Below are 25,554 nucleotides of genomic sequence, written 5' to 3'. Positions count from 1 at the left end.
GTGCCAGAGCAGTTCAGAAGTCTCCAGGTTGCTGTTAATAGTCTTAATGGAGTTTTACCCAGGGTTGCTTGTGTGTGTGTGTGTGTGTGCTTGCGTGTGTGTGCTTGTGTGTGTGTGCTTGTGTGTGTGCCAGTCTTGGAACTTGAACTCAAGACCCTAAATGATGTCCTGAGATTTTTGGGTTGGTGTGTGTGCGTGTGCGCGTGTGTGTGCGCTTGTGAGTGTGCCAGTCTTGGAACTTGAACTCAAGACCCTAAATGATGTCCTGAGATTTTTGCCCAAGGCTGGCACTCTTACTACTTGAGCCACAGCTCCACTTCTGTCTTGTTGTTGGTTAATTGGAGATAAAAGTTGTGGACTTTCAAGTTTCAGCTAGCTTCAGATCTCAGCCTTCTCAGCAGTGTGAGCCACCAGCACCCAGCTCTCAGTGTTTTGACTTTTGTTCTAGATTTCAATAGGTGCTACTCTAGTGAGTTTTCCAGTATCAGTGTAGTACCCCTTGTGTCATAATAACAGGAATGTAGCTGAAAATACCCAAAGAAGCTTATTTTTTCTCAACTTTCTTCATCTGATTGTTACTCTTCCTAAATAGTCTGGAGATCCTAAAATTGCTGTATTTGTTTAGACTCTGTGCGTGTTGCTTTAACTGTTGAAGCTTCGCTTTGAGAGTGAGTCGGACAGGCCTTGAGGCTCTTCTGAGGCTCTTCTGGCCTGTGCTGTTGGACAGGGAGTTGTGGCAGGTTATTACTATTTATGTTGGTCAAGCTTGGAACCAGATTCTGGGAAGCAGAGAATCCTTCATTAGTCGACCCTAGCTCTTTGCTTCCTCCTGGGAATGATTGGCACTTTTTTTTTTTTTTTAAAAGAAGGGGCATCTGTCTGTTACACAGGTCAGAGTCCTGTTAGGCATTATGGATAGCAGATTTTTTAAGTTCTTCAATGAAATGACAACTGAAAGGAAAACTCATGACTTATTTTGGTTTTTCGTATCTTGCCTAGGTATTAATATTTGAAAGTAAGCAATACAGAAGTGAGTGTATTATCTATTTTTGTCTGTTACTCCTATCAGATATGAAAGAAACCTTTCATGATACCTCCTCAGTGGATTTGCTGACTCTAAGCGTTCATTCTTTATCTCAGCTGCCATTAAGTAAGGCCACTTGGATATAAATGGACCTGGCTAGCCTTTTGGCCAGAACCGCCACTTTCCACTGATTTGCCAAACTGATGAACACAAAGGGAAAGAGGAGATATATTCCATACATGTTCTTTAGGCCCTTCAGGAAACATGTAGATGCTCATGTATGTGGCCAAAGGAATAACTTCAAGAAGGGCAATATTGTAGCCTTAAAGGGTACTGTCCAGAAAGGAATGCCCCACAGATGTTACCAGGGCAAAACCACAAAGGTTTACAGTGTTACCCAGCATTGTTGTGAACAAGCCATTGTTGGGCAAGATCCTTGCCAAGAGGATTAATGTGCATAGTGACCGTATTAAGCTAAGAGGCAAGATAACTTCCTGAAATGAGTGAAGGAAAATGACTGGAAAAAGAAGGAAGCCAAAGAGAAAGGGTCCTGGGTTCAACTGAAGCACTAGCCTGCTGCACCCACCAAAAGGAGCACACTTGGTGAGAACCGATGGAAAGAAAGGAACTTGCATCATTGGCAACTATTCCCTATGAGTTCCTGGCCTCAGAGATTTACGAAGTAAGACTGCTGGGCTATAAAAATAAAATAAGTGGACTGGCTGACGTCTCACTTGACTGGAGCGTTGCTTGGCCATAGCGGACCCGTCTTGGGCATCGTCACATGGGCCCCTGTAGGCTGAGGCACGCAGGAGGACAGAGAGGTGGTGGGAGCTGGGAAGCCACACCAGCCACCCACACCTGGGGTCTGAGCTGTGCCTCCGTTTGCAGAGCATACTGTGGACCTTAATTAGTAAAAAAGACTGCTTATGTTAGTGTGAGAAATTTGATTGTCGATAAGCATCTAGTAACTCAAAGCACGTTTCTCTGATTAGAACAGCCATATCAGAACTTTCTGACAGTGTAGGATTGGCCTGTGCATTTTGGAGCTCTGGCAGTGCAAGAGCCGTAGATTGTATTGATAGGCAAAAGGTTTTTTATAACATGGCAGTTGTTGAAAATGATACGGCTTTGGGCCATACCAAAGTAATAGTATGCTTTACCTCCACTTGTTAGTTTTGTGAATTAATTGAGCATGAAGGTTTAAGTGATCGAGAGGGAAGTCTGTATTTCTGTGTAGAAGGTCTCTTGGGCACACAGTACACAGTTGGAGTTGGGGGCAGTATGTTGTGAATGGGTTGGCAGGACCAGCATGCAGTACCCATGAAGGCTTTGCTTTGGTCTGCCCCATGATTTTAACGAGGGTTTATAGAATAGAACAGTTTTGCAGCTTCTCCAATACATTTTACTATTATTATTACTCTTTTTGTTATTCACGTTTTAGTCACTTAAGGCAGAATATGAATGAGATATGAGGCCATACCTTCTGCTAGCAGAGGATTCTGCTCGCCCTTTCCTCATGACAGAGAGCCTCTGTAGACCGCTCCATCTTGAGGTGAGTGGCTAGTGCAGCTCTGTTGATTCAGATGCTGGACAGTCGTGCTGCCCTGTGACCTTGGGCACATTCCCATGAAAATGGGAACATTCATCTTAAAGATTTCTGCTTGTAGAAGCAAGACTGTGAAAATATAAAGATTAATTAGATAGTGTGAGTGTGTGTGTGTGTGCGCGCGAGCGCGTGTGCGCATGCATGTGCATGCAAAACCTTCCTCTAGGTGTCCTCCACCTTTGCTTTTGCATTGTTGGAGATGAAACCCAGGGCCTTGTGCATTCTAGGCAAGCACTCTACCACTAAGTGACACTCCAGCCTCTAGGTGAACTGCTGGCAGTGGCTTGAACTCAAGGCCTTGAGCTCTTGGACTTTTCACCATGGTGTAGAGCCTCCAGTCTAGCATTTTTGCTGGTTAATTGGAGATGGTGTCTGGAATTTTCTGCCAGGTCTGGCTTTAAACCACAGTCTTCAGCTGTCAGCCCCCTAAATAGCTAATAGCTAAGTAGCTAGATTGCAGTGATCCATGTGCATGGATAGTAAATTTATACCTACTGTGAAATGGGAATATGAATTATGTTTGCAAAAACATTTTAGTTTTTTAAAAGTTATGAGCCATGATGATAAAGACAGTATTGTATGAAAGGAAGTTTCAATTTCATGTTATTTTTATTTTGTTTTAAATTTTTTGTGGTACTGGGGATGGAGCTTAGGATTTATACTTGCCAGACAGGCACTCTACAACCTGAGCTATACCTTCAGCTCCTCATGGTTTATTCTTATGCATTCATTTATTTTTAAGTAGTTGAAAAGTAAAGCAATTTATAAGGGCAGTGCATCCTGATCAGTGTCACCCCTTTGGCTTTTATTCCCCCCATATACATACATATATATACATATATATATATATATATATATATGCATGCATGTATGTATATATATATATGTATGTATGTATGTATGTATGTATGAATGTATGTATTTATTTTTTGTCAGACATGGGGCTTGAATTCTGGGCCTGGGTGCTGTCTGTCCCTGAGCTCTTCAGCTCAAGGCAAGCGTTCTACCATTTGAGTCACAGCTCCACTTATGGTTTTCTGGTAGTTTATTGGTGATAAGAGTCTCATGGACTTTCCTGCCTGGGCTGGCTTTGAAACGCGATTCTCAGGTCTCAGCCTCCTCTCAGCTCGGATTGCAGGCGTGAGCCACCAGTGCCCAGCACATCACTGTTCTTTAAACAAAAGTAACTGAGGCTTATGCTTGTAATCCTAGCTACTCAGGAGGCTGATTGCTGGTGGATCATGGTTTGAATCCAGCTTGAGCAGAACTAGTCTCTTATCAGAGTTGAGCAGGAAGCATGGCCCAAGTGGTAGAATGCCAGCTAAGCAAGTTCAGGTTCTGAGTTCAGAACCTGTGAGTGCCTTTTTAAATTACTGGATAAATGTTTTAACTGATTCTTGTTACAAATTCTAGTTTCATCCTCAACCTCCCAATAATAGTCAAAATGTTATTTTAATTAAATTAACAATAAATAATAAAAATATTTTCAAACCAATTCCCCAGTAGCTAGGATTACAGGTGTTAAGCCACTGGCACCCAGCAGATCCTTTCTTTTCCTTGGTGCTGTTACCAGAAATGAATTCAGGACCTTACTCTCAACTTCTTCACTCACAGCTGGCTGGCCCTCTCTACACCACCAGCCTAACCTTTTTGCTGGTTAATTGATGATAAAGTCTCTTTGGCTTTTCTCCCCAGGCTGGCTTCTAACCTGGATCCAGAGATCTCAACCTCAGTAGCTAGATTTACAGGCTAGAATCATCTGCTTCCCTCCCCATTCCTCCTCTCTGGGGTTTACCGAGGCTTAAACTCTACCAGGGAGCCACACCCCTGATGCAAAGTTTTTATGTTGTATTTAGTTGGGACTTTTGGCAAGTGTCACCATGCTAGTCCACATGTGCAGCCCCCACATGTGAGGGGTCGCGTCTGGGACACTGACGCATGCTGTGCAAGCACAGAGAGCAGGTTTAACCTTCCCTGCAGCCCAGGTGCTCTCCCAGTGCGACCCAAGTGCTGGGTTCTGGGTGTGAACTATCATACCTGGCTCCTGAATAGAGGTTCATTTTGCAACTCGATTTATTTTTAAATTAGTCACATGTGGGTGGCTTCATTCTGACCTTTTTACATTTCTATGCAACGTATCCCAGTCAACTCACCCCTCCATCCCTCTCCTGTTCTCCCCTCTCCCCCTCTCAAAACAACTTCAACAGGTTTCATTGTTCAGTTTTCATACATGCAAGCAAACTACTTGGACCATAGGATTTTCAATGACTGCATCATCTATAGAAATTTACTATATAACTGACAAGATCTTAATTACATTTCCTGGTGGAAACTTGTCTGTCTGTGCTTGGGCATCCCGTTCCGTCTTGTGGGGGCATTGTGCAGGTACACCCTGAGGCTGGGTGGAGGTATATTGGCTTGCTTGTGAACCTGAGGAGAGACCCCTAGAAGAGTGGTTGGTGATGGCTGCAGGAGTGTCCAAGTTGGGCTGTCATCTGTGTTGGGACTGGAATCAGGAGCAGAGGGGCCACGTGGGACCCCTACCACAGAGCCTCAGGTGCGGCCGTGTTGTGTAACCCGCAGGCCATAGGACTTGGTGGACTAGACCTCAGATTTCTGGGAACTGATCCAATATTTTCAGTCTTGTGAATCCTGCTCTACACATTGTTTTAGTGCCAAAAGGGTCACTTTTTTAAAAAGAGCCTAGTGCTAGGGATGTGGCTTAGAGGTAAAGCTTGTCCAGTCCTAGGTTTGAATTCCATCTTTTTCTTTTGGACCTTTTGTACAGTTTTTAGTTTACATGAAAATCGAGCATACAGGGCTCCCCTCTCATACACAAATCTTTTCCATATTAACATTCTACACTGGAGTAGTTCATCTGTTAACATCCATGAACTCACACTGACACAGTTATCAGCAGAGGACACAGCTCACATTGAAGTTCATGCAGGATGTTGTGTATCCTGTGTGTTTGACCAGTGATAATGACTTACATCTTATAATCTGCTTATATCTATAGCATCACACAGAACAGTTTTACTGCCCTGAACATCTGTGCTCTGCCAGTTCATCCCTCCCTTCTCCCTAACCCTTAGCAGCCCAGGGTCTTTTGACTGATTGTAGGTTTTCCTTTATCAGAATGCTATGGAATTAAGAGTCATACAGTATATTGCTTTTTCAGATGGCCTTTTGTTTCTTAGCATATGCTTATAAAATTCCTCTGTTGTCTTTTTATGGCCTTAGAACTGGTTTTCTTTTAGTGTCTGATGATCTTCCATATCTTCCACTGTCTTTATGTACTGTAAACTCACTGCAGGACCTCTTGAATAACTGTAAATTGTCTCTGGTCTTCAGTGACACAAGTAAACAAAACCAGTTTTTTTGTTTGTTTGTTTTTGGCGCTTGAACTCTGATCCTGGGTGCTGTTCCTCAGCTCTTCAGCTCAAGGCTAGCACTTTACCACTTGAGCCACAACGCCACTTCTGGTATTCTGGTGGTTAATAGGAGATAAGAGTATCATGGACTTTCCTGCCTGGGCTGGCTGTTGTTGAACTGCAATCCTCAGATCGCAGCCTCGTTGAGTAGCTAGGGTGACAGGCGTGAGCCACCGGTGCCCAACGGTCATGTATTTTTGAGCACCATTTTGATTCTTCTGAGCTGAGGCTTTCTTCACAGGCATTTGCTCTGTTATATTCCATGCTGCCCTCTCCTTCATCCTGGTTCATGACAGTGGCCACATCTCAAGAGGAATGCAGCAACACAGGGAATGACTTCTTTCTAAACCACTCCTCAGAGCAGTGAGGTTGACGGTGAGAGGAAGGTACAGGTATTTTCTCGGGGTCCTAGAGTCCTGGTCCAGAGGTGGATAAAGTGTTTCAGCTTCAGGTTTTTGTTGTTTTTTGTTTTTGTTTTTGTTTTTGTTTTTTTTGGTCGGTTGTGGGGCTTGAACTCTGGGCCTGGGCGCTGTCCTTCAGCTCTTCAGCTCTGCCTCTTGAGCCACAGCAAAACTCCTGGTTTTCTAGTGTTTTATTGAAGGTAAACTTTCCTGCCAAATCTCGCTTCAAACTGTGATCATCAGATCCCAGCTTCCTTAGTAGCTAGGATTACAGGCCTGAACCACTGGTGCCTGGCCAAAATTGAATATATTCTTTTTTGCCAGTCCTAGGGCTTGAACTCCAGGGCTCTGAGCTGCTTTTGCTCAAGGTTAATACTCTACCACTTGAGTCACAGTGTCACTTTTGGCCTTTTCTGTGTATGTGATACTAAGGAATTGAACCCAGGGCTTCATGCATGATAGGCAAGCACTCTACCAAGCCCCCTTTCCAGCCAGGTTCCTTTCTGAATGGTGGCATGCAGTCAGCTGGGTGGCCAAGTGGTCTGTGTCCTGCCCACAACCTTCTTAGGTCAGCATGTCTTGCTTTTACTTTTAAATTTCTCTATCAGATACTAGACTAGTAGCTCTTAATGTGGGGTAGAACACTAGCTTTGTGTGTGTGTGTGTGTGTGTGTGTGTGTGTGTGTGTGAACTGGGATTTGAGTTCAGGGCTTGCTAGGCAGATGTTCTACCATTTGAACCATGTACCCAGTCTGCAGCTTTTAATTATTAAAAATTTTGTTTTTTTAAACAGACTCTTCATTTGTAGCCCAGTATGAACTTGAACATGTAATTCTTCTCCCTCAGACTCGCATGTTCCTAGATTACAGGACTAGCTCTCCTCTTTCCCCTTTGCTTCCGTGCCCCTCCTCCGCTCTCCTTTTCAGTACCAGAATTGGAACTCAGAGCCGGGCTCTGGCTTCACTGAGCCATGCCAGTTATTTTGGAGACGGAGTCTAGTGAACTTTTCTGTCCAAACTGGCCTCAAATCATGATCCTCCTGACCTCAGCATTCTAAGTAGCTAGGGATACAGGTAATCTGTGCCCAGCCACACATGCGTGCGTGCACATACACACAACACCAGAAGATCTCCATGTTCTCAGTAGCTATGGTTACAGGTGACAGAGGCCCAGCCACATGCATGCACACACAGATACATGAATACACACAGGTAGACCAGAAGATCTCAGCATTCTCAGTGACTAGAGTTACAGGTTACAGAGGCCCAGCCAGACACACAAACGCACAACATGCTTGCATGTACCCGCGTGCACACACACACTCACACGACAGAAGGTGCTTGAGGCTCGGAGTCTAGGGTTTCTGTCGGGGGCTACCGCTGTGCACAGATCAGTCTTTGGCAAGCTATTGTGAAGCCTTGGAGCAGGTCTCTTCTCACTGGACCATCACTGTCCAAGTCTCCAGCCTTCCGTTAGTGTGCATAGAAGAACACTGGAAGAGGTGAAATTGTGCCTTTTTCTTACTGCCTTGAAGGGCCATTCCTCGTATATGTGGCTAAAGGCTGATGACTTCCTGCCACCTGTGAAAAGGAGCCCCTGCTAGCATGCAGAAGTTGTCTGTGTACATTCTTGTTTTATCAGCAGGGTGTGTGCAAGCCTAGAGCTGAGCTCTGGATTGGTCACATTTTGCATCTCAGATTCAGCGCATTCTCCAGTGAACTGATGACCCTGTTAACTTACCTTTGCTCATAAACTCCCAAGTTCATGTGTGGCTTCAGAGTGTTCCTCTTAGTAGAGGCCTCTCCTTGAAGAGTGTGTGCGGTCCTCCCCAGGGGACCTCGTGTGGACTCCTGTGCGGTCCTCCCCAGGGGACCTCGTGTGGACTCCTGTGCGGTCCTCCCCAGGGGACCTCGTGTGGACTCCTGTGCGGTCCTCCCCAGGGCATCTCATGTGGACTCGTGTGCAGTCCCCTTTCTCCTACTCCTTTGCTGTTGTCAGTCTGGTCTGTCTGTTAATTACAGACACGTCCTCCACTGTGTGTTGGTTCCAGAGCTGTAGTTCTTCTTCAGTCTGTGTTCTGTTGCATATCAGTAGCAAAGGATGCTTCAGCACTCCTGGATGAAAATCTTATGTAACCCTGCTGTCAAGATCCTTTTACATGGACTCTGCTCCCAGGACTGTGGAGCTGGCAGTGTCCCAGCCCATTCCTCCGGCAGCCCACAGCCCTTCCCTGGGGCTCATCTAGTTTACTCTGCTTGCATAATTCTTCCTGTTAAGAAGCTGCTCCAGCAGTGGTCGCCGGTGGCTCACGCCTGTCATCCCAGCTGCTCAGGAGGCTGAGATCTGGGGATCATGGTTTCAAGCCAGCCTAGACAGGAAACTCTGTGAGTCTTATCTCCAATAAACTACTCAGAAAAAGCTAGAAGTGGTACTATGGCTCAAGTGGTAGAGCGCTAGTCTTGAGCACAAAGAGGCTCAGGAACAGAACCCAGGCCCTGAGTTCAAGTCCAGGACTGCCCCCCCCCCCAAAAAAAAATTCAAAATGCCTAATCTTTTAGATGGGAGAGAGTCCTCCAGTTGTGGTGATGCTACTGACTCAGTTCAGCCGGTCAGTTGCTCTAGCAGTGTGTATGCTTTGTAGAGAAAAGATAATCTGGATTGTAGTGACTTAACATGTAATGTTTCATTTGCTTGTTTGAGATTTTATTTTTTACAACTAGGGCATTCTCTAAAACCAGTAAAGAATCTTGGAAAAAATACTTTCTGCCTTGGCTATGAGGACTAAGAAGCTTTCCAACAGCACTGAAGCCTGTTGGCCTTAGCTCAGAAGGAAGACTCTTGAACTAAAAAAAAATAGACTCAGGAACGTCTTGCGTTTAACTGTTGAGGCCTTGTTGTTATTGTTTTTGTGGAAAAACATGTATAATCATGCTGCTTCTCTTTGTCATAAAATATAACTCATGATTTTTATTTCATGCTTAATGAAACGAGGGGAGAAACTACATTTTTATATTAAAGAGAAGTATCATGATACCCAGGAGTAGTAGAATGCCAGTTGTGGGGGGGGGTGGACAAACTATTTATTTTCCAGTGACAGGTAAGCCTAGTATGAAATTGCTGGCCCTCTCTCTCTTTTCCATTTCTCTCCCTTCTCCCCCCCCCCCGTCTCTTCTGTCTCTTTCTCTTTCTCTGTCTCTTTCTCTCTCTCTCTCTTTCTCTCTCGTGTGTGTGTGTGTGTGTGTGTGTGTGTGTGTGTGTTGGTTTGTCAGTTTGTCAGTTGTGGGGCTTGAACTCAGGGCCTGGGCACTGCCCCTGAGCCTGTTCGTGTTCAAGGCTAGCACTCTATCACTTGAGCCATAGCATAGCACCACTTCCAGTTTTTGAGTGCTTAATTGGAGATAAGAGTCTCACAGGGACTTACTTTTCTGATGGCTGTGTACCTAAGTTATAGTGGGTATAGAGAACTTCCCTCAACTGTCCATGTGCCTGTCTCTTGAGACCCTGGTGTAACCTGTGAACACTGGTGGATGAGGAGCCATCCTGCCCTCAGGACACATACATCCAGCAGAAAGGTTCTGTCCTCTGATTACTGTCAAGGCTTCTGTAGGAAAAGATGTGCAGTGTGGAATGAGGGCCACCTTGTTTCCTGGGCGTGCTTACGGGTCATGAGTGGTACTTTGGTAGACTTTGAATAACAAGTGAACTTTGAAGAAATAGTCACCTTGTCTAGAAAAGGAATTTTGGATGAAGTGACAGGAAGGGACTAGCTGAGGTAAACCACTCTTTGCCTTCTTCACAACCATAATTCTCAATCTCAGCCTCCTGGATCGCTGGGATTTCTGGTGTGAATCACTAGCTCCTGGCTTTTCTTTTTTCTTTTTTGGTGTTGTACTTGGGCTTGAACTTGTAGCCTCATGATCTTGCTCTGCTTTTTCAGTCACGGGGCTGTGCTCTGCCACTTGAGCCGTGCCTCCTGTTCTAACTTTTTGTCTGTTAATAAGTAACTGGGCAAATGCACTGTGATCTGAGGTTGTTAATCTTCAGGCCTTGGCCGTCATCATCTTTACAGATTTTTAACCATTTTTGTCCATTGTTGAGGAAAGGGCATGGGAACACCCGAGCTATTTGTGGTTCTGTGTGTGTCGTTCTATTGGCTTTACCCGTTGACTTGGAAGTGAGTCTCATGAAACTCTTAACTCTTTCAGTGTTTTTTTCTCTGAGTATCTTTTTTAATATTTTAATATATTTTACCATGAATGTCACACACATATCTAATGTACTTGTGTGTGTTGAGTGTGCATGAGTGTGTGCATGCTGGTCCTGGGGCTTGAACATGGGCCCAGGTGTCTCAGCTGTTTTTGCCTAAGGCTGTTCCTCTGCCACTTGAGCCATAGTTCTATTTCTAGCTTTTTGTGGTTAACTGGAAATAAAGTGTTTCATAGATTTTCTTACCTGGACTCTTTGAACTTTGATCCTCAGATCTCAGTCTCCTAAGTAATTAGGATTACAGGTATGAGCCACTGGCTTTTGGCTGTATAATATCCTTTGATTGTATTCCTGAATAGTTTGTCTGTTCCTGTCCTGAGGGGCCTGAAGGTATATCTCAGTGAGTGAACACCTGCCTTGAATGTACAGGACCCTGGGTTAGATTTCCCAGTATCTCAGGGAAAAAAAAACCCAAAACACAAGTAATAAAAGATAAACTCTGGAAGGGTTAAGATACAGGTTTAAGCATGTGTGTGTGAGTTGGCGGGAGAGGGAGAATTGGTGCATATGCGCAGATGTCTGCATGCCCATGTGCCTGGCTGCCTGTACTGATGCTTGAACTCAGGACCTCAAACTCTCCCTTGGCTTTCTTGCTCCTGGCTGCCCTTTATGTCTAGAATCAGACCCCGGTTCAGCATTTTTCTGGTTAATTGGAAATGGACTCTTCTCTGTCCCGGCTGCCTTTGAACTGCATATCTGGGCTGAGTGTCCGGCGAGCCACCAACACCTGACTGCAGTAAGCATTCTTCTGACATCCCCTCACGGTGCCTGTGGAGGGCAGGGCCTCGTGGCCTGTGAGGCTCCTGCACAGCAAGTGGCCGTTCCCATCCACACACTCTCCCATGCGCTGCTCTCCTAAGCAGCTGCCAGATGCAGCCTGCTTTGCAGGAGGAGGGAAGCATCTGGTTGTGAGGAAGGTTGGTCTCTTGTACAGTCATATCGGTGCTGACTCCGGCGTTTTTCATCCTTTAGTTGTAATCCAGTGCCTTACTGTTTGATCAGCTTGTTCCAGTTTCCGAGCCTGGTAATGTGTGATCAGAAACCAGACATTGTATTCCTCAAAATTTCTTCAGCTTTATTCTGGGATCTGGATAGTTCCTTAGGAACCTTTTGCTGCACTCATCTCTTTTAAGGTTGTAGGATAGACTGGGGCCCCAATTTTGAGCTAATGACATTCTCTTGCTGAGATGTGACATTCTGAACTCCCAGACTCAAGCTCACTCGGGTGAGCTCGCGGTTGGTGGGCTCTGAGCCCAGTAATGGCCTGAGTCGTTTCCTGTAAAGGAACAGCCTTCATTGTATCTCTTCCTTGGCCAGATAGTTCCCATTGGTCCTCATTCTCTAGTGACAGACACAGTGTGCTGACTTTTTAAGTCATCTGGAAACACTGAGCATGTTAGGTAGGTCTGTAGGCAAAGACAGAATCTGCTTCCATTCTGCTTCATACAGATTTTAAATGTATCATTTAAAATGGTGTGGTGAGGAGGAGAAGAAGGGAAAAGACACCTCTGCTCCACCCCAGGGACCACACAGTGTGTGAACCAGCTCTGATTGGCACAAGCCCCTCAGGGGCCCCCCTCCCATTGACACCTTCATGTTTCTGAGGCATTAAATATAGGATGTCTTAAAAATATAATGGGGTTAGATTGGGGTAAAAAGGGTCCCTTTCCTTGCTAGCCCATTTCCCCACCCGTATGCGCTCCCAGTGCTGTGCTCGTTTGCAGATACTCTCCTAGGCTGCACTCTCTCATGTAAGGCCCCGGGTTGATTTCCCCCTGCCAGTGAAAAAGGCTCTCTTCTCACCGTGGAAGTGCTGACCTCTGGAGTTTAGTCTTTCTGTCTTTTCTATTAGTAGGGTGTGGAGGTAGGTGTTGTGTTCTGGATTTCAATTCTATTTTGATACCTAGGTGACTGTTTGACTCATGTCTTCATCTTAATGGCTTAGACTAACCTCAGAGCAAGTGCTTGCCTGCATAGAAGGGGGAAATAGTTCCCAGACAAGTTTAGCTTCTTTCCAAGGTATGCTTAGGCTTGAGTTCCCCATAAGCAGCGCTGAGCTCTTAGAGCGCTGTGGTAGAGTCTGGCAGTGTCTGGTGTTGCTCGGAACTGGGTTTGTGGAGTCACCTCACAGGCTGGTTAGTGCCTTCCCTGTGTGTCCACTGTCTTAAGGATTTGAACGTGCAAGGTAGGGCAAGCCTTAGGTGAGACTCTCTCCTCAGGGGTGTGGAAGATAAAGGTGGAGCATAGAAGCCTGGGGAAAATGCTGTTTTAGATTCTTTACCTTGTCAGTTGTTTAGCTGACTTCACGAAGGCTGAGTGTGTACAGGTGTGAGGAGTCCATGAGGGGCTTTGTTGGGTGGAGGGAGAAGGGTAGTGAAAGTAACAGCATAGAAGTGGCTCTTTGGGTCCCATACTTCTCTCCTCTTGGTGCTGTCCTAATTTGGCTTACATTCGTGGCATTGTCCTTTTTTGGCCTTCAATCTGGTGCACTCAGAACCCACACTGCACAGTTACACTGGGCAGAGGTCCGCACTCTGTCGGTCCTGACTATGCTGCCTCCCAGCTGCGCCTGCCCCAGGCCTCAGCAGCCTGGTTCACCTGCTCTGCAGAGTAAACAGCAGAGAGCCACTGAGACCCATGTTGAAGCCTGTCTGTCTCTTTGTGTTAGATTTCATCTTCCACCAGTTTAGAAGCCCTCCGCAGGACATCTCTCTCTCCTCACCACTCCCCTTTTTAAAAATTATCTTTAGGGCTGGGAAGGTGGCTCAGTGATAGAGTGCTTGCCTTGCATGCATGAGGCCCTGGGTTTGATTCCTCAGCACCACATACACAGAAAAGGCCAGAAGTAGAGCTGTGGCTCAAGTGGTAGAGTGCTAGCCTTGAGCTGAAGGGCTGAGGGACAGTGCCCAGGCCCAGAGTTCGGGACCCACGGCCAACAAAAACAACTTTACAAAGGAGTTGACATTCAATAACTGCCTCTCTTCTTATTCCCTCTGGAGTAGTTCTAGAGTTGCTTTTCCCCCCGAGCTGGTAGAAATCAAGGCCAGGAAGCAACATTCAGATTTGCCTAGGAATCTTAAATTCGTTGGCTTTTGGTATGTTCTATCGTCTTAAAGCTTTTATCCCCAAATCATTTGTTTTCCTTTCCTGGTTTATCTACAAAGACCTTTTTCCTCCACCTGTCTCTCACCTAACCAGAAATAGGATGTCATTTTGGCCTTAGATATGAGCCTACATTTGAGGAGTTATAAGCCCAACAGATCTTCTTAACAGGCTGCCAGAGAGAAAACCAGCAGCATCAGGGAGGCACACAGCCAGCAGGGATTCTCAGCACTGTCTGTCTGCCCACCAGGCTCTCCCTTGCCAGGGGGCCTGTCTGTCCTGTGCAGAGCATCCAGACCACTGTTGGCTGTTGTGCGCTGTGTCCATAATAGGCACTGCGGCCCCCTCCTCCACGTGCTGCAGCCTCACCCCAGCCTCACCACACGCCGCACCATTGCACACACAGGAGAGCACCTTGAGCACTGAGGAAAAGCAGGCGAGGGGTAGGGGTCATCACACTTTGATTAGCTGACGCAGAACTATATGCACTGCGGACTTGGGTATCCTGTATTGTGGAGTTAAAATGGGGAACTTTTTCTCATGTGTAACACTTTTAATTGTAGATGGAGAAGCAGAGAATGTTGACTGAGAAAGCAAAACTAGATTCAAGATGACCTCATTTTTGTCTAAAAATATAGTGTTTTACTGGAGACTTATGGATCGTGGGGATTTGTTTTTAATGTTCTTTTAGCATGTGTATGTTTGTGTGTGTTGTATTGCTTTGTGAGGCTAAAGATTGAACCCAAAGCCTTGGATATGATAGTTAAGTATTCTATCATTAAACTGCATCCATAGCCCCCCCCCCTTTTTTTGTCTGGTCGTGGGGCCTAAACTCTGATCCTGGGCTCTGTCCCTCAGCTCTTTAGCTCAAGGCTAACGCTCTACCAGTTGAGCCACAGCACCACGTCCAGCTTTTTCTGCTTATGTGGTGGTGAGGAATCAAACCCAGGGCCTCATGTGTGCAAGGCAAGCACTCTACTACTGAGCTATCTTCCCAGCCTCCTGGTTTTCTTAATAATTTAGTGTAGTATCAAAGTTGAGAACTCAGACAAGAAAGAATTAACATCTTATAATTAAATGCCTTTCTTATTAACATGTGTTTGTTGTTGTTGTTGTTGTTTCTTCAGTAGGTGAAGTGTTATTTCTAGGCTTTGAGTACCCTAGCAGTCTAGGTGCACTGCAGTAGAGGTTGAAGCAGTTTCTTATTTCTTTTGACTTCCTTGGGTCAGCACCTGTCCTGCCCTTAAATATTCTGGTGGACAGGAAAGAGAAATAGGCTCTGTTGAGAAGTGGGTACTAGCAGGAGGGGATTGAGCTAATAATAAAAAAAAAGAGGATGAAGGAGGAGGCTGAATACTATCAAAATAGATTGTTTGCAACTACTGAAATAGAATACTGAAACCTATTGAAATTGCTTTGGGAAAAGGAGGAAGAGTGGACCAGAGAAATGGAGGGGTGAAAATGATCCAAATACACTGTAAATATGCTTAAAGCAAAAAGCCGAAAGTGCGAGTGTGGCTCAGGTGGTAGAGCACCAGCCCTGAGAAAAAATGCTAAGGAACAGCACCCAGGCCCAGAGTTCAAGCTCCAGAACTGGCACCAAAAAGATTTTTTAAAAAATAAATTAAGTTGAGAGCAAGAGAAAAATATACATTTTTTTTTTGAGATGTTTAGTTTCGGCGGAATGGAATCTGGTTTGATTTAGAACTTTGTGTTCAGGCCACTGAATAGTGTGAGCATTGTGGTAAGACTAGAACCAGATGAATGCAGTTGTTTGTCACAGTATGGTGTCTTGCAGACACTTGTAGTTTTGGTGTGGTGGCATGGCACAGGCGTTGTCATTGATGTCGAGGACTTGACACAGCACTTTGAGGAAACATGAAGCTATTGGGGACAGCACTCCACTCTGTCAAGGATGTCTAGCTCATGTGTGGCACCAATGGCTCACACTAGATACTAGGAGAGTGAGACCTTTAGTATTGGGGCTTGAAGCCATTCCAGGGCAGAAAAGCCTATAAAACTCCCTCTCTAATTAACCAGCAAAATACCAGATTGTAGGCCTGGCTGAAGAGGTAGAGTGCTAGCTTTAAGCAAGCAAGCTGAGTGAAAAAGCACAAAACCCTGAGTTCAAGACCTGGAGTTGGTACACAAACAAAAATACCTATCTCACACATACCCACCCAGTGTCAGATACCTGGGATATATAGACACAGAAAGTGTGTGAGTCTCCAGTAGTGCCTTGCTACTGTCACAGAGTAGGTTGCTGTTGGGAACCAATGGTCAGCATGTCGTGGCTGTGGGCCAGATACAGCTAATGGTCTTGTTTTATATAACCAGATTGCTGAGAAGGCTTTTCACGTCCTTAAAGATTGTTCACAGCAGCAGTGAAGATGTGAGTTGGAGAGCCCAGTGTTTGTCATCTGGCTCTTCCTGGAAAAGATTTGCTGACCTCTTGTAGTATACTCCTTGTGCTCAGTGGGAGGTCACGTTTTAAGTATGAAAGATTTATTATATGAAATTCTTTACAATTTCAACACTTATACTTAAATATTATTTACTGACTGATTAAAATGTGTGATCCTGATTTGGTATCTCTGACTGTTTTAGGGTTGTATAGCCTTTACAAAAGAGTAAAGCAGATGTCATCATCTTTCTTATCTTTCTTCCTGCATCACTTGGAATACAGTTGAGACTAGAGTGCACATCTCTTATTGTTGGCTTTGAAACTCATCTGTGAACTGGCAGTGGCGTCACCATCCAGTTGTAGGTTCAGTGTGGAGAGATGGTTGTGGACAGCACTTTTGTAGTGGACTTCTCTGGCCGGCTGCCCCAGCTAGCTAAGACGGTAGCATCATCAGCCTAGTCAAGGCTAACATGTCAATATGGAGCTAGGAACTTCAAGATCACACCTCTGTCATTTGTGCCCTGCAGCTTGAGAAGCTTGTGCATTCTTGTGTTATTTCTGATTTTAGAGGCAAAGCTTTATTTGCATGATGTCATTAATTTCACAGATCCTATATTTAGAAGACTTTTTTCAGTCTTTTTTAAAATTAAGTTCCTTTGACATGCAGGCTGGGTCCTTAGAAGTCAGCTCTCACTTCACTGAAAGTCTTTGCTTTTAAGTCTCTGTGTTCATGTGGTGTGGCTATATATAGAAAATGGCAGCTGTGTGATTTTTACCTGGTCTTTACTAGAGATGAAAACGGATGCTTGCACAGCCTGTCTCTAGCACTTGTGTTGTGGCAGTGGTATTCATGTTCATGACAGTTTAGAGGGCAGATGGTCTGTCTTGATTCTGCCAGTCTCAGAGCTAAGAGTATTATCAGTAGTGTGTAATTCCTTGAGAATTAAGTTGTCAATTTAGACTCACATGAAATTTGCTCTAAGAGAAGGACTTGATGGCCCATTCTTTCTTCATTGTGAGCTCATAGGTAATTTAGATACTGCTTTACCAAATGAGAGTTTTACCTATGAAATTAGCCTGTCTCAGGCTTGGGTAGAAATGCTTTAGCACTGGAAAGGTGTTTCATTTCCTTCTAAAGATGTGCTAACATACGGTACTTCCTGGTATGTTGTATTTGATTCTTTTTAGTATATTACAAAAGCAATTTGTGAGAAACAGCCAAACATAGTTTCCCAGGTAGGTAGGATTATAAGTGTGTTCTACCAAACCTGGCTGTTGTTGTTGTTGTTGTGTATGCTGGTACTTGGTCTTAAATTCATGACTTTCAGTTCTTGGTTAGTTTTTTTTGTTTTTGTTTTGCTCAAGGTTAAGGCTTGAGTTACACCTCCACTTCTACCTTTTGTGCTGGTTAATTGGAGATAAGAATCTCCTAATCTGCCTGGAATGGCAGTTCTCAGATCTCAGCTTCCTGAGTAGCTAGGATTACAGTCATGAGCCACCAGCATTCAGCAAAAGCACATGTTTTGTAGCAAGTTGGAACACTATACTTCTCAGCCTACCTACTTTAGAGATATGATCTTTAGATCTAACAAACAAGATCGACACTGAGTATTTAAAGAAAGTCTGTGTATGCCCACCTTTCTTTTCTGCAGGTATACTCCTGGTCTGTTCAAGTCTTCCTCCAGCACCTGCCTTTTTAGCCCTTCTCTCTCCTCCAAATCCCTACCTCTGTCTGTTGGTTATTTATGAATGGGAGGACACAGGCCTAGGTGCTGAACTGTTCATGCTGGAAATTGTCTGGCTGACAGTAGCTCCTTAGCCAGTGGCCTGGGAGCTCAGGACCACACCAGCCTCGGGGCTCCTGACGGCTGCCTTGGAGGGGATGGGGGCTTTTGTTGTTTATTACTTTCACCGGCGTTTGGACAGCAATGTCTGGTTGGAAACACTTTACTCAGTACATTCTGCTGCTCTTACAATTGCTCTTATAATCCTCTCTGTTTTTCAAAGTTCAGTGGACAACTGAGTCCAAAAAATCCTATAGCCAGAGAACTATGCCCACTTCTGGGACCTTCCACTTCCTTGGATCCTTCTCGGATTTGTTGAGAATTGGTAACAAATGTGAAAATCCCTCTACCATAAACTGTCTTGTTTCAGTCTATACATGTTGCACTTAAGAAAAGGATCAGAAATAATAATAATTTGGTTTGTGGTTAAAGAAGGTGGGTATTTATCATTAGTCTGTAGTTCTGTTGTATGGTTGGGTGCTCATGGCAGTGCTGTGTGATTTTGGCCAGGTATTATATCTTTGCTTCATTAGATAACTGCTGCTGTTTCTAAATCTCTGTGGGAATTTTTAGGTGGTGGTTGCCCCTTTGAGCCATCCTTAAATATTTTAATGTTTTCTCTCTAATGGCTGTGGCTTCTCTGGTTTTTGCTCTTGGAGGATCTAATAAAGACATAAGTGCATACATGCTTAGAACTATCTTTCATTATATACACATTACATTACATATTATACATACTATATATTATAAATTGTATATAATATAATATATATTATAGATACACATACATTGTATATATTATATGTATATATTATGTATACACACATTGTATGTATTATATGTTTGTATTATATATACACATGTGTCTCCTGAAATCCTCTTATAAACATTTGTGTTTAGTTTTCTCATGTCATATTGTACATGTTATAGATGACTTGTCCTTTTCTCTGTAGGTTCTTTGCATTGGAAATTGTGCACTTCTTTCTGTTGCTACCTTGTTAGTTAGCCTTTGCTCTTTCTTTTTTTGCGGGGGGGGGGGTCCAGTCCTGGGGACTCTGGGCCTGGGCGCTGTCCCTCAGCTCTTCAGCTCAAGGCTAGCGCTCTACCACTTGAGCCACAGCGCCACTTCTGGCTTTTTTCTTTTTTGCTTATGTGGTGCTGAGGAATCGAACCCAGGGCCTCAGACACGCAAGGCAAGTGCTCTACCACTGAGCCACCTTCCCAGCCCAGGCTTTGCTCTTGGGTGGTGGATACACTCAGATTTTCATACCTGTCAAGGCCTGGAGGCAGTTTGTAGAAGTAGGATCTGGTCATTGTTCAGAGTTTCGTTGAGCCCTTCTTAGCTCTTTCCTGCCCTGTCTGCTCTTGCTATATATAGTATGTCCTGTGTTACACCTTTTTTCTGTGGCTTTCATTTCTTGCAACTGTTGTTTTCACTGGCATTTTCCATAAGAAGCCTTACATGGAACCAAAGAAAATGTGGTTTGTTGTTTGCTCAAAGATGAAGACAAAAACCTGCACGTTTGCTCCTTTGGAATATGCTGTCTCTCGCCATTTGTGGATGAAGATTGCCGCTCTGACACCTCTCTTGCTGGCCTATTTTCGTCTCTGATACCCTCTTTGTCCCTTTCACCCTGGAACCCCTGGGCAGATTCAGACAGTTAGTGGCCTTAACTCTGGCCCTGGCCCTGGCCCTGGCCTTGCCTGTCTTCCAGTACAAGAACGAGAGCTAATTTTCAAGATGCCAAGGTAGCCTTTAGATAGGAGAGGGCAGGATGCGCGCACGCGCGCGTGCGTGCGTGTGTGTGTGTGTATTTAAGGGGAATCAGTCAAACATGTGTCCGCCAGTTCAGAAAGATACACAGACAATAGACATCTATAGAGAATGTGCTGACTCTACAGCGTGGCCTGTGGAGGTTCTGCCTGGAGGGGAGGGGAATCTTAGCTCTGAATTCTTTTACTGGGGAACGAGGAGATAATGAGGAATTCATGTCATTTGTTTGGCTGAGGCTAGGCAGAGGCTCTGAGTAAAGTAACATGAGCTTGAAGCACCATACAAGCGTGATCTGAAATGGATTGGCTAAACCCCAGTGAGTGTCCTAAGAGGGCTGTGGAGCTGCCAATGCATATTGGGCATTTACCGTGTGCTGATTCTTTTCTATAGAACACAGATCATCTAATTCTCTCAAAGGCTTAAAACATGATGGTCTTCTCTCTCCCCAATTTATGGATGGAGAAACTGAGAAAGATGAATTTGCTCACTCACCATTTCAGCCAGTAGTAGTGGAGCCAGGCTCTGAGAGACCCTTGGTACTGAAGTTTAATTTGCAGCTACTTCTTGGACCACATATTGAACTAGCAGACTGGGTGCACCTGGAACAGTTCTTATGGTCTTGTTCTCAAGTTATCTTCATTCCGTTAATTACTATATTCAGTTGGAACAAGACAGGGATTCTTTTAAGGCTAGACAAACAAAGATCAAATCAGGCCAAATATAGAGGATACTAGAAACATTTTACTGGATTTTAATTTCTTTTTCAAAGTTTAAAATGTTTCCTAAAACATGAACTGTAGGTCCTTCATACTGGACTTTGACCTTTGAACTCAGTGGTTTATGAATGCTGTTCCTTGGTCATCCACTGACCAGACTCACTGCTGCTCTGTTTTTGACTGCAGTGAACCCCCCATCCAGTTAGTTATCTAGTAAATCGTAATCCAGAGCAAAGACCTAGGATTTTGTGAATCCCCTCTTCTTGCCTCCGATCAGCCCTAAGCTTTCCTCTGTATCTCTTCCACATTTCTCAGCGCATACATGTGCACATTCTGTTTTAGTAATAAATTATTCAGAAAGCCATGAATCTGAGCTGATTTTCATATTAGAAGTTCACCAGAAGTACAACTTTAAACAAAATATATAAAACAAAAGTATTCGAGCTTAGGGCTGGAGAGGTGGCTCAGTGGTAGAGTGCTTGCCTTGTATATGTGAGACCCTGGGTTCAATCCTTAGCACTTCATAAGCAGAAAAGGGCAAAAGTGATGCTGTGGCTCAAGTAATAGAGTGCTAGCTTGAGCTGAAGAGCTGAGGGACAGCGCCCAGGCCTCAAGTTCAGGCCCAACAACCAACCAAAAAAGAAAAAAAGTATTAGAGCTTAAAATGTTGGTTTTTCTGTCTTTTTGGCAGCTGAGATACTGTTTAAAGAAAATGGACTTAGGTTTCGGAACATTAAACCGGTATGAGTATAGGATACATATTATTTTCATATCCTGAACTCAGAATGTAAGGGATAATTTCCTTTATCGCTTTTCATTCTGTCACCATTTCCAAGTAGGAAGTTAATCGTTGCAGACACTTGAGGGAGTAAATAGTCTTTAATTTTACTCACGTTTTAACATAGAATTGTGTGTTTCCTTGGAATCTCAGTATTTAATGATTAGAGTGAAGAATGTATGTTAGGTCTCAAGTGGTTTTCTATGAGAAGAATCAAGTTGAATTTTATGTAAGACATTGTTCTAGCTACTCAGTGTGGTCTGTAGATTGGATAGAGTGGAGAGAAGAAGGGAGTATTTTCACTATGGAACTTTTAAAATGCATTTTTGCTGTGTGAAATATCAGATTGTGTGTGTGTGCGTGTGTGTGTGTGCGCGTGTGCATGCACGCATGTATGCGTGCACTCGTGTGCTTTCCCTTGGCCTGTTTTGCCTAGGCTAGTGCTCTATTTTGAACCACAGCTCAACTTCTGGCTTTTTGGTGGTTACTAGGAAATAAGAGTGTCATGGACTTTCTTTCCTGAGCTGACTTCTAACCATGATCCTCAGAATCTCAGCCTCCTAAGTAGCTAGGATAACAGGCATGAGCCACCAGCACTAGACTTCAAGTTGTTTTGTTTTTTTTTTTTTTTTTGTCTTAGAATGTGGGCTGTGGTTAGATAAAGTGGCTCAAGCTTGTGGCTCTAGCTGCTTGGGAGGGGAGGTGGAGATTGGAGGCCTCGAATTTGGGCACAGACTCCTTCTCAGTGGTGCGTGCCTGTTAGCTCATTGACAGGGAACGCGCACACAGGACGATTCCAGTCCTTGTTGGCCCTGGCATATCTTGAAAATAACCAGCAGAATGGCTTAGTGGTAGAGTACATCTTAGCTCATGCAGGGCACTGAGTTCAAACTGGGAGCCAAAGGTGGCGGGAGAGAACATATATCAACTCATACTTTCCCCATTTTTTCCCCTAATGGTATTGGATTTGAACTCAGGGCCTCATGCTTGCTAGGTAGGTACTATATCACTTGAGTCACAATCAAGGTTTACTTATCTTGATTTTCTAATTAAAATACATATATGAAAAAGGAGGGCAGCCTGCCAGCAGTAATTCTAGCTATTCATAAGGCTGAGATCTGAGGATCATGGTTTGAAGCCAACTCGGACTAGAAAGTCATTGAGACTCTAATTAAACCCCAGTAAAGCCAGAAGAGGAACTGTGGCTCAACTGATAGAATGCTAGCCTTGAGCAAAAAAGCCCCAGGACCAGCACCAAACAACACAAAAAGAGTTAGGTTCTGTTAGCTCACACCTACAATCCTAGCTACTTTGAAGGCTATGATCTGAATGAAGGTTTCTGTTCAAGCCAGACCAGGTATAGAGTAGTAGTCTCAGTCCATGAGAGTATTCTTTGTGCTGGTTCTGGGGCTTGAACTCAGGGCCTTGTGTTTCACTTGACTTTTTTTTTTCCCTTCAAGGCTGGCGCTCTACCATTTGAGTTACTCCTCCACTTTTGGCTTTTTGCTGGTTAATTGAAGAGAAGCATTTGGAGTATGTCTGCTTGGGCTGGCTTCAAATTATTATCCTCAGACCTCAGTTTCCCAAGTAGCTACCAGTTCAGGCCTAAACCACCTGCGCTAGCTTTTGATACCGGTTTCTGCTGACACAAGGGGCTTGACTTGAGTCAAAAGATCAACTGCTGATTGAAGGAATAACAACAAGGGATCTGATTGAGGCATAAATGAGTTGAGTCTCATTACCACCATCAAAAATGTTCGTAAGCGTCACCAGCAAAGTCAGTGCCCATATTTGTCAGGGATGTTGTGTGAGGCCTGGGTAGATGAGCATGGAGAAATGGATTTCTCTTCACTCCTGGTGTGGTTGCCAGGCAGTATTAGCAGTTCACAGCTAGTGGCAGCTGGGCTGAGCTGTGAACTGTGGCGAGTTCAGTGGATACGGATCCAACATGGCTACTAGCAGGTTACTTACTCTTCTCCGTGGTCAGGTACTTTTACATCGAGTTTACTTTCTGAACCAGTTCTTTCTATAGCGTGACCAGCTCCTCCTGCTTCTGTTCTGTCTGTAGTTTGACTTCCCCAAGCGCTCACCATCTATGCTCTTTACACTGTAGCTCTCTTCTTGATGCCAGCTGAAAAGGCTGCTGAGAAGCAACTGTTTTTTGTTCTTTCTTGGGAACAAATGGCTCCTGGGAGAGCCATTTTTGGATCCATCCATCTCTGGATGAGGCTTTAAACAAGCTACTTTCTGATACTTCAGCTCTTTTCTAACTGTTGTTCCTCATCTCTTCCTCTGAGAAGAAGGCCCAGGGAAGGTCACATCCTTTAACTTTCTCTGTGTTGGATTAAGACAAGGGAAGTGCCTTGAATATGACGCCTCCTCTTTCTTCAGTTCTTTTACTTTCTTTCCAGTATTCAGAAGGAGAACAGGCATATTTCTGTACTTCCTGGCTCTGGTTGAACTATTTTAACGAATCATGGTGGCACTCAGGTTCTGTTCATCAGTGAGAAGTGTTGGTGGTTGGAAGTGTCATCACTATCAATCTGTCCTCTTAATCTCTCTGGTAGCATTTGGATTTTGTTCTTTAATGCAAAGGGTTGGTGCTTGCGAGTATCTTATTTTTATGAATACCTTCAGTGTCTTACAAACTCTTAGTAAAGTAGGATCTGGAATAAAATCCAAGCTGCTCATCTTTTAATTATTGTAGGGCTTAAACTCAGGACCTGGTACAGCTAGAGCTGTACCACTTTTGAGCCACAGTGCCATTCTGTATTTTCTGGTGGCTAATTTGATATAAGAGTCTCACAGACTTTCCTGTTCAGGCTGGCTTTGACCCATAATCCTCAGTTCTCGGCCTGCTGAATAGCTAGTATTACAGGCATGAGCCACTGGTGCACAGCTATTTTTTCCTTTTTAAATTTCATTTTTATTGTTATTATAAAGATGATGTAGAAAGAAGTTACTGTTAAGTAAGTCTGGTAAAGAGTACATTTCTTTTTTGACAATATCACCCCTTCCCTTGCTCTCTCCCAGATTTTTGATCCAACCTTTAACTTTGGTGCCTCCATTGTTTTACTCCGTTTCCATCCAAAGCCAAGAGGCTGAGTAGATGTTTCCACACAGTGTTTTCTTGAGCAAGACTGGCCCATCTTCAAGAATGTTGGGATCTAGTTCCTATGCTTTGAATTTGTGTGGCTGTTTCTAGAGGTTTTCACCCTTCTTGTTGCATTGGACATTTTCAGGTCAGACATTGTGTGCTGCTTGGTTTGCAGTTCAGGAGTCTGGGGTTCTCTAGAGATCTTGGCCACAGAAGACTTGGAGGGTAACAGGCTTCCCAAATGGTTTCTGTTAGGGGTTCATTTGTAGAACATTTGGTGCAAATATTCTCCTTACTCTGGTCATGGTTAAAGGTATAATAACATACCTCTTAGTCATTTAAAAGATGTATTTAAAACTTGGCCTACTTCTTGGGGGTAAATAGTTTTAATTTGCTCATCTGCTGAAGTAGAACTCAGCTGATTTACTAGGATTCCTTCACAGGTTGCCCTACTCCTTAAGAGAACCATTCTTGAATTCTTCATTCTTTTTCCACATCTGTACAATTCTTGTTGTATTTTCATTCTTTTGTCATTGTTGTTGGTGGTGGTGGTCATGGGATTTGAGCTCTAGCCCTGGGTGCTCTCCCTGAGCTCTTCAGCTCAAGGCTGGCGCTCCTACCACTTGAGCCATAATGCCACTTCCAGCCTTTTCTGTTATGTGGTGCTGAGGAATGGAACCCAGGGCCTCATGCTTGTGAGGCAAGCACTCTACCACTGACCCACTTTCCCAGCCGCTGTATTTTCATTCTTTTGTCCATCTCTTTTCAGTACTTTTTTTTTTTTAATCTTTTTGGCGCTAGCTAATTTTCAACTCAAGGCCTTGAGCCTACTCAGTTTTCTTGCTTTGTTGATACTCTACTACTTGAATTAAACCTCCAGTTCTGTTTTGGTTTTTTGTTTGTTTTGTTTAATTGGAGATGGAGTCTCTTGGATTTTTCCTTTTTTTGGATCAGGCTAGCCTCAGACCTCAGTCACTGGACTATAGCTGTAGCTATGATTACAAGCATGAGCCAGGGGCACCAGAACTTTGTCTTGCAGGTGGCACTCCATGTACAGTATGCCTGCCCTTTACTTTCTCTGGGAAAGATTGAGTGTGTGTAGGGTGTGCATGTACACAGACTGACTTGAAATCAGGGCCTGTGCTCTTTCTTGGCTTTTTCCACT

At 44.2% G+C, this 25,554-nt stretch overlaps 1 protein-coding gene across 1 annotated transcript in view; it reads left to right on the top strand.

The window, feature by feature from the left end:
* Ankrd11 (ankyrin repeat domain 11) overlaps positions 1-25,554 on the top strand; it is an 85,031-nt gene that overhangs the window by 615 nt on the left and 58,862 nt on the right. The gene's annotated exons all lie outside the window — the stretch shown is intronic.

The sequence above is a fragment of the Dipodomys ordii genome, unplaced genomic scaffold, assembly GCF_000151885.1.
Source record: "Dipodomys ordii isolate 6190 unplaced genomic scaffold, Dord_2.0 Scaffold217, whole genome shotgun sequence".
In the NCBI taxonomy this organism is placed as follows: Eukaryota; Metazoa; Chordata; class Mammalia; order Rodentia; family Heteromyidae; genus Dipodomys; species Dipodomys ordii.
This window is presented reverse-complemented; position numbering and strand designations above follow the sequence as displayed.